General features: G+C 33.5%; 1 long non-coding RNA gene across 1 annotated transcript; it reads left to right on the forward strand.

The window, feature by feature from the left end:
• The first annotated feature begins 4,000 nt into the window (after positions 1 to 4,000).
• On the forward strand, positions 4,001 to 7,463 carry LOC148767986 (uncharacterized). Its single transcript, XR_016033404.1, has 2 exons — positions 4,001 to 4,599; positions 7,265 to 7,463. It is a non-coding gene; the product is annotated as an uncharacterized LOC148767986 (long non-coding RNA).
• Positions 7,464 to 10,357: the final 2,894 nt, after the last annotated feature.

Genomic DNA, 10,357 nt, shown 5'->3' on the forward strand with positions numbered 1-10,357 from the left:
AAAGCTATTTTAGCTGGCTACAATTCCTGTCTTATGTCAAATTTCCAAATTCTGACTCTAACATGGTCAAAATTGGATTCCAAAATCGATCATGAAAATACGTACTACAGTTCGAGGACATGACAGGGCATCAAAAAACGTGCACAAAAACACTCGCTACAAAAGATACACACATAAGTAAAAGTACAAAAGCATGCACAAAAGTACACACGCAAAAGTGCATTCGCAAAAAGGATCATGAAAACACACTCTACAATCCTAGGACATTAATACAAATCAACTAACATGCACAAACACACTCGCTCAAATAGACATGCACAAACATACATGTAAAAAAACATGCACAAAAGTGCATTCGCAACAACGTTCTTAAAAACACGAAATACAACACTAGGACTTTAATACGCATAACCAAGCAACAACAATAACACTAGATACAAAAGATACAGTGGAGTTTAGAAATAACACTCAACGTTTAAGTTTACGTGGATTTTTTTTATGGATTAATTTATATTTCTACTTTAATTGGTGGATTTAGTATTCTATAGGTAGAAATTGATAATTAGGTGTCCACGAAGAAAAAATGATCAAAGAGTAAGAAAAGAGTTGCAATTAGGAAAATAAAATCAAATTAGAAGAGATGATCCCTCAACATCTTCGGTAGTGTCCACGAAGTTGGGCATAACTTTCTCATCCGGACTCCAAATCAACTGGTTCCCGCGGCATTCGAAAGCTATTTTAGCTGGCTACAATTCCTGTCTAATATCAAATTTCCAAATTCGAACTCGAACATGGTCAAAATTGGATTCCAAAAGCGATCATGAAAATACGTGCTCCAGTTCGAGGACACGAATACACATCAAAAAACGTGAACAAAAGCACTCGCTACAAAAGATACGCACATAAGTAAAAGTATAAAAGCATGCACAAAAGTGCTCACTCAAAAGTGCATTCGTAAAAAGGATCATGAAACACGAAGTACAACACTAGGACTTTAATACGCATAACCAAACAACAGCAAAAACACTAGATACAAAAGATACAGTGGAGTGTAGAAATAACACTCAACGTTTAAGTTTACGTGGATTTTTTTATGGATTAATTTATATTTCTGTTTTAGTTGGTGGATTTAGTATTCCATAGGTACAAAATTATAATTAGGTGTCTATGAAGCAAAAATGATGAAAGAGTAAGAAAATAGTTGTAATTAGGAAAATAAAATCAAATTATAAGAGAGGATCCCTCAACATCTTCGGTAGTGTCCACGAAGTCGAGCATAACTTTCTCATCCAGACTCCAAATCAAATGGTTCCGGCGGCATTAGAAAGCTATTTTAGCTGGCTACAATTCACGTCGAATGTCAAATTTCCAAATTCGGACTCGAACATGGTCAAAATTGGATTCCAAAAGCGATCATGAAAATACGTGCTACATTTCAGGACACAAATGCGCATCAAAAAACGTGAACAAAAACACTCGCTACGAAAGATACACACATAAGTAAAAGTACAAAAGCATGCACAAAAGTACTCACGCAAAAGTGCATTCGCAAAAAGGATCATTAAAACACAAACTACAATCCTAGGACATTAATACAAATCAAAAAACATGCAAGAACACACTCGCTCAAATGGACATGCACAAACGTACATGTAACAAAACATGCGGAAAAGTGCATTCGCAACAACGTTCTTCAAAACACGAAAAACAACACTAGGACTTTAATACGCATAACCAAACAACAGCAAAAACACTAGATAGAAAAGATACAGTGGAGTGGAGAAATAACACTCAACGTTTACGTTTACGTGGATTTTTTTATGGATTAATTTATATTTCTTTTTTAATTGGTGGATTTTGTATCTTATAGGTACAAATTTATAATTAGGTTTCCATGAAGCAATAATGATCAAAGAGTAAGAAAAGAGTTGCGATTAGGAAAATAAAATTCAATTAGAAGAGAGGATCCCTCAACATCTTCGGTAGTGTGCACGAAGTCGAGCACAACTTTCTCATCCGAACTCCAAATCAAATGGTTCCAGTGGCATTAGAAAAGCTATTTTAGGTGGCTACACTTCATGTCTAATGTCAAATTTCCAAATTCGGACTCGAACATGGTCAAAATTGGATTCCAAAGGCGATCATGAAAATACGTGCTACAGTTTGAGGACATGAATGCACATCAAAAAACGTGAACCAAAACACTCGCTACAAAAGATATGCACATAAGTAAAAGTACAAAAGCATGCACAAAAGTACTCACACAAAAGTGCATTCGCAAAAAGGATCATGAAAACACAAACTACAATCCTTGGACATTAATACAAATCAACAAACATGCAAGAACACACTCGCTCAAATGGACATGCACAAACGTACATGTATAAAAACATGCGCAAAAGTGCATTCGCAACAACGTTGTTAAAAACACGAAATACAACACTAGGACTTTAATACGCATTACCACACAACAGCAAAAACACTAGATACAAAAGATACAGTGGAGTGTAGAAATAACACTCAACGTTTAAGTTTACGTGGATTTTTTTATGGATTAATTTGTATTTCTGTTTTAATTGGTGGATTTAATATTCTATAGGTACAAAATTATAATTAGGTGTCTATGAAGCAAAAATGATCAAAGAGTAAGAAAAGAGTTGCAATTAGGAAAATAAAATCAAATTAGAAGAGAGGATCCCTCAACATCTTCGGTAGTGTCCACGAAGTCGAGCATAACTTTCTCATCCAGACTCCAAATCAAATGGTTTTGGCGGCATTAGAAAGCTATTTTAGCTAGCTACAATTTCTGTCTAATGTCAAATTTCCAAATTTGGCTCGAACATGGTCAAAATTGGATTCCAAAAGCGATCATGAAAATTCGTGCTACAGTTCGAGGACACAATTGCGCATCAAAAAACGTGAACAAAAACACTCGCTACGAAAGATACGCACATAAGTAAAAGTACAAAAGCATGCACAAAAATACTCACGCAAAAGTGCATTCGCAAAAAGGATCATGAAAACACAAACTACAATCCTAGGACATTAATACAAATCAACAAACATGCAAGAACACACTCGCTCAAATGGACATGCACAAACGTACATGTAACAAAACATGCGGAAAAGTGCATTCGCAACAACGTTCTTCAAAACACGAAAAACAACACTAGGACTTTAATACGCATAACCAAACAACATCAAAAACACTAGATAGAAAAGATACAGTGGAGTGGAGAAATAACACTCGACGTTTACGTTTACGTGGATTTTTTTATGGATTAATTTATATTTCTGGTTTAATTGGTGGATTTAGTATTCTATAGGTACAAAATTATAATTAGGTTTCTATGAAGAAAAAATGATCAAAGAGTAAGAAAAGAGTTGCAATTAGGAAAATAAAATCAAATTAGAAGAGAGGATCCCTCAACATCTTCGGTAGTGTCCACGAAGTCGAGCATAACTTTCTCATCCAGACTCCAAATCAAATGGTTCCGACGACATTAGAAAGCTATTTTAGCTGGCTACATTTTCTGTCTAATGTCAAACCAAACCATCCGAACTCTTGATCAAAAGGCCAAACAGTAGATTGGAAACCCCAAGAGGAAGTCATGAGTCGATTCCTGAATTTATTCTGGGCATGTCACAATTTTGAGGACAAAAATCTTTTAAGGGGGGGAGATTGTAAGACCCCACGTTTCCGATACCCTGTTTCCGTATTTTCCATCTCGTCTCCTTAGCATGAATATGTGTTGTATGTGCGAATTTAATTATTTGCTTTTCAATTTGCTATATTTGCTATTTATGTGAATTTAGGTGAACTAATGTGCATTATATGTCTACATGAATATTTTTTGATTATTTTATTCTCTATATGTGCAACTAAAATGTATTTCATGTGTTTAATATAATTGAACACGTGAAATTATGTGATCTACGTGAATTTAGTTTTAATAATATAAGAATTTATTTACTCACACTAGAAATTTTATATGCTTAATTGATAGTAATTTCCTCTCTTTAAATTGGCTATGATTGTATGTGTTGCATGCATACACTTATTCCATGTGCATTTCCACTTGGCTTTTCATTTAGCATTATTTTTAGGATAACTTAAATGAAATTGCCTAGAAGTCCCTCTAGATTATTTCAAGTTACTCCTAATTGCAAAAAGACCCCTCTTCATACTTACTCATTAAGAATACAAGCCTCTTCAATTCTATAAATAGCACCCTCTCCTCTTCATTTCCACACACCAAAAAATCAGCCAAGTCCCCTTCTCCTTCCCCCTCTCCATCGATCAAAATAGCCCAAGTAGAAGAAGAAATCTCTTCTTCTAATTCAAGCCTTCCCCATTAAATCTCTTCATCTCTTCTTTCTTAATTTCGAAATTTGTAGTAAGGTAAAGTTCAAGAACTCTTTTCATTTCAATAAAAGAGGTTCTTCATAAAGACGTGTAAGAAAACTCTTGTTCTTTGTTTATTTCTTCAATTTTCGAAAATCCCCTAAGAGCTTTCTCTAATTTTTGAATTTCTTGAAGGTTTCTCTAGTGGGTTGCAAATATCCACAAAGTTCTTCAAATTTTGAAAAGATCTTAAGGTAAGAATCATGAAATTCTTGCTACATCAAGCTAACATCAATAGTATTTCCTTCTCTTCTCTTTTTGAAAAACTCCCCTTCTTGAGTGTTTGAAGAAATCGAAAGTTTTATGAAATAAAGTGCTCATAGTATGTTATATTATATGTTTAGTCTCATGCATGTTAAGATCCATGCTTGAATCCTTGATCTTTGATGAGAAAAATGATGATGATGATTGATATGTTTAATTCTATGTTTAAGGCTTTGCATGTGAGAATCTAGCTCTTGATTCTTGATTCTTGAAAGAAAATAGAAGATTGGTGAGAAACCCGAAATTTGATGATTATATGCTATGAAATTTATTATCCTTATGGTTCTAATCATTGCATGTTAATATTATTGATTTACTAGTTGTGATCTATATGTTTAAGGTTTGGATTTGAGGCATCTAAGTTGATTGAGTCTAGAATCTTGAAATAGATGATTAAATGTAAAATTTACAGATTCATAGGTACGGATTTTAACCCATGTTTCACCCACGAGTTTATTTATGAAAACTACGAAATCTAATATGAGGATAGATCTCTCTGTTATGGTCATATTCATATGTGGCTTGTAATTTTTGGAGTAGAAATAAATGAGTTATGAATTATTTACTGAAACTGTACAAAATTAGAGTTAGTTTAGAATTAGTAATGAAATCTAATGTTTTACTCTTTCAAATTTAGTAATTCCACTTGGATTAGAACCCCAACTTAGAAAAATTATTTGAGATAATATTTGGTAGTGTTTGACACAGTAGATAATTTATAAGAAATTTTTGAAGTCTCCTCCCCTGTTCTGAGTTTTAAACTGCACTACTGTACCATTTTATTTATTTATCCTAGGTTCCTAAGTATTTTCTGGGGTATATAAGACTCCTAATAGTATATGGAGTTAAAATTTCAAAAGGTTTGGATGAATTAGTAAAGCAAAATGAATTTTTAAAGTCAGGACCTCTGTTCACATTTCAAAACTGTACCACCTTAAAAATTTATTGATATCTTTTATTCCGATGATGATTTTTATAAACTGTTTTTCAATAATTTTAAAGACATATAAAGGAGTATGTTGTAAAAGTTTCAAAGTCTTTTGATTTGTGGTTCAAGAGAAATGATTTTTCAAAGTCAGGATACCAAAACTGTTTGATTTTCTTAAGATGACTATTTTTATCAAAGTATGATTTGTGATCATGGTTCTACAATCCGAGGTAGGAAAGATAAGTTAGTGATGAAGGTGAAACCTCTAAGTTATGTCCTAATAATCTAAGTTTAGGTATATTGTTGCATGTCCTAAGAAAGAATTACAATCCACTAGCCTAGAATGGTGTTAAGGAGCAAGTACCATATTTAGAAAAATGATTAAATGATTTCTATGATAAGTTAGAATACTTGATTGATTTCGTATATTATTTGTTATTATGTGTGGCACTTTTGAAATAATGGTGTATGTATTAGGTGATTAGAGTAAAGTAATGTCGTATGTGATAATTTTCATAATTCATGATATGAGTGATATTGATATGCTATGAATGACATGGTTATATGATTATGTGATTATAATTTGGTTAAAGTTGAAGAATGCCCTTCTTGGTGCTACTATGTGATATTAAATGTTTATGTGTGCTTATGAAATTAAATGTGAAAGTAAAAGTGCTATGTTCTATATGATTATGTGTTCAATGATTTGATTAAGGATGTGAAATATAATTGTTGTGGTGCTTGTTACCTTTATGCTTGTTTATGTGAAAGTAACATAGATAGATCATGTAAGCATCATATGATTCATTAGTAAGTCTAAGATGCATAAATCATGACTTTTCAAAGTAAAAAATGTTTGGAAATTGGTTGTGGAACTAGGTGAATAAGTATGGGATACGGGGGGATGGTATTCCGTTAGTGGTTCATAGTTGGGGTCCACATAGGGGCCTGTCCACATAGAGACTGATTCACATAGGAATCGGGATACCACTAACTCGGCTATAGTAAAGTTATAGCCGTGACTATATTCCGGTTAATGGTTGATAGTTGGGGTCCACATAGGGGCATGTCCACATAGGGACTGATTCACATAGGAATCGGGATTATAAACCACTAACTCGGCTATAGTAAAGTTATAGTCGTGACTATAGTAAAGTTATAGATCACAAGCTCCGAAATACACGGCTTATTGCCGAACTCCATGATTGTTTTTCCAAACGGGCCCAACGTTTTATCATGAAAAGTTTTAAAAGTCTTAAGTCTCATTTTGCATGCATATTGCATATTAATGTAAAGAAAAGAAGGGTGTTAAGTACCCGACTTTTGCATATTAAAGTAAAGAAAAGAAGGGTGTTAAGTACCAGACTTTAAAAAGAATATGAAAGGATGTTAAGTATCCAGGAAAGGTTTAAATGAAAGGTAAAGGTAAGGTATAGCAAGTGTAAGTTGGAATGATCGTAAGTTTATTATGTGTTCGTGTATGCCTATATATATATACACACATATATATATATATATATATATATATATATATATATATATATATATATATATGTGCGTGTATATATATAAATTATGTGTAAAAAGACTTTTTCAAAACCTTGTTATTACTTCCGGATTCTTACTGAGTCTTTTTAAAGGCTCATATAGATGTTATCTTGGTGTAGGTAACGCATGATCCGAATTCGAGGAGCAAAGTTGAACCAAGTTCGGGGAAAGCCGAGGGATCGAGCCGTATGGAATATATGTGGATTTTAATAAACTTCCGTTTTGGTACTTGAATCTTCTTAGTGGATTGTAATCCGTAATACTTGACTATGTTATCGGGAAACGATTTTAACCCTTATGTATAATATAATGTTTTCCAACTTTCTTGTTATTTTCTAATGTTGATTTCTTAAGAGCTCCACCACAACCCGATCCATTATTTAAAGTAAGAAAACGTTTAAAGAAAAATGTGGCACCGAATAAAGAGAGAATGTTTTTGACTAAATATATGAAGTGTTCGACTTCAAAGGTTTTTCAAGAAAGATTTTTATTGAACGAAAATTGAAGCGAACCACTTCAAGTATTTTCAAAACTAGAGAAAACTTTACCACCTTTCTCTAGAACTTTGTTTCGAAAAACAAAACCGTATTTTTAAAAGGTCTTCCGCTGCAACTTAATAGAAAAACCTTTATACCATTTTCCGGTATAGAGTATAAAGTAAATGGGGTGCTACAATACGCACATAAGTAAAAGTACAAAAGCATGCACAAAAGTACTCACGCAAAAGTGCAATCGCAAAAAGGATGATGAAAACACAAACTACAATCCTAGGACATTAATACAAATCAATAAACATGCACTAACACACTCGCTCAAATGGACATGCACAAACGTACATGTAAAAAAAGATGCGTAAAAGTCCGTTCGCAACAACGTTCTTAAAAACACGAAGTACAACACTAGGACTTTAATACGCATAACCTAACAACAACAAAAACACTAGATAGAAATGATACAGTGGAGTGTAGAAATAACACTCAACGTTTACGTTTAAGTGGATTTTTTTATGGATTAATTTATATTTCTGTTTTAATTGGTGGATTTAGTATCTTATAGGTACAAATTGATAATTAGGTGTCCATGAAGCAAAAATGATCAAAGAGTAAGAAAAGAGTTGCAATTAGGAAAATAAAATCAAATTAGAAGAGAGGATCCCTCATCATCTTTGGTAGTGTGCACGAAGTCGAGCATAACTTTCTCATCCGGACTCCAAATCAACTGGTTCCGGCGGCATTAGAAAGCTATTTTAGCTGGCTAAAATTCCTGTCTAATGTCAAATTTCCAAATTCGGACTCAAACATGGTCAAATTTGGATTCCAAAATCGATCATGAAAATACATGCTACACTTCGACGACATGAATGGGCATCAAAAAACGTGCACAAAAACACTCTCTACAAAAGATACGCACATAAGTAAAAGTACAAAAGCATGCACAAAAGCACTCACGCAAAAGTGCATTCGCAAAAAGGATCATGAAAACACAAACTACAATCCTAGGACATTAATACAAATCACCAAACATGCACAAACACACATGCTCAAATGGACATGCACAAACGTACATGTAAAAAAAGATGCGCAAAAGTCCATTCGCAACAACGTTCTTAAAAACACGAAATACAACACTAGGACATTAATACGCATGACCAAACAACAGCAAAAATATTAGATAGAAAAGATACAAAAGAGTGTAGAAATAACACTCAACGTTTACGTTTATGTGGATTTTTTAATGGATTAATTTATATTTCTGTTTTAATTGGTGGATTTAGTATAGGTACAAATTGATAATTAGGTGTCCATGAAGCAATAATGATCAAAAAGTAAGAAAAGAGTTGCAATTAGGAAAATAAAATCAAATTAGAAGAAAGGATCCCTCAAAATCTTCGGTAGTGTCCACGAAGTCGAGCATAACTTTCTCATCCGGACTCCAAATCAAATGGTTCTGGCGGCCTTAGAAAGCTATTTTAGCTGGCTACACATTCTGTCTAATGTCAAATTTCCAAATTCGGACACGAACATGGTCAAAATTGGATTCCAAAAGCGATCATGAAAATACGTTCTACAGTTCCAGGACATGAATGCGCATCAAAAAACGTGCACAAAAACACTTGCTACAAAAGATACGCACATAAGTAACAGTACAAAAGCAGGCACAAAAGTACTCACGCAAAACTGCATTCGCAAAAAGGATCATGAAAACACAAACTATAATCCTAGGACATTAATACAAATCAAAAAACATGCACAAACACACTCGCTCAAAAGGACATGCACAAACGTACATGTAAAAACATATGCGCAAAAGTCCATTCGCAACAACGTTCTTAAAAACGCGAAATACAACACTAGGACTTTAATACGCATAACCAAACAACAACAAAAACACTAGATGGAAAAGATACTGTGGAGTGTAGAAATAACACTCAACGTTTACGTTTACGTGGATGTTTTTTATGGATTAATTTATATTTCAGTTTTAATTGGTGGATTTAGTATCTAATAGGTACAAATTGATAATTAGGTGTCCATGAAGCAAAAATGATCAAAGAGTAAGAAAAGAGTTGCAAGTAGGATAATAAAATCAAATTAGAAGAGAGGATCCCTCAACATCTTCGGTAGTGTCCACGAAGTCGAGCATAAATTTTTCATCCGGACTCCAAATCAACTGGTTCCGGCGGCGTTAGAAAGCTATTTTAGCTGGCTAAAATTCCCGTCTAATATCAAATTTCCAAATTCGGACTCGAACATGGTCAAATTTGGATTCCAAAATCGATCATGAAAATACGTGCTACAGTTCGAGGACATGAATGGGCATCAAAAAACGTGCACAAAAACACTCGTTACAAAAGATACGCACATAAGTAAAGGTACAAAAGCATGCACAAAAGTACTCACGCAAAAGTGCATTCGCAAAAAGGATCATGAAAACACAAACTACAATCCTAGGACATTAATACAAATCAACAAACATGCACAAACACACTCGCTCAAATGGACATGCACAAACGTACATGTAAAAAAATATGCGCAAAAGTTCATTCGCAACAACGTTCTTAAAAACACGAAATACAACACTAGGACTTTAATACGCATAACCAAACAACAGCAAAAACACTAGATAGAAAAGATACAGTGGAGTGTAGAAATAACACTCAACGTTTATGTTTACGTGGATTTTTTTATGGATTAATTTATATTTCTGTTTTA

The sequence above is a fragment of the Erythranthe guttata genome, chromosome 9 (genome assembly GCF_056151865.1).
Source record: "Erythranthe guttata isolate IM_541 chromosome 9, IM_541, whole genome shotgun sequence".
NCBI classification, from domain to species: Eukaryota; Viridiplantae; Streptophyta; class Magnoliopsida; order Lamiales; family Phrymaceae; genus Erythranthe; species Erythranthe guttata.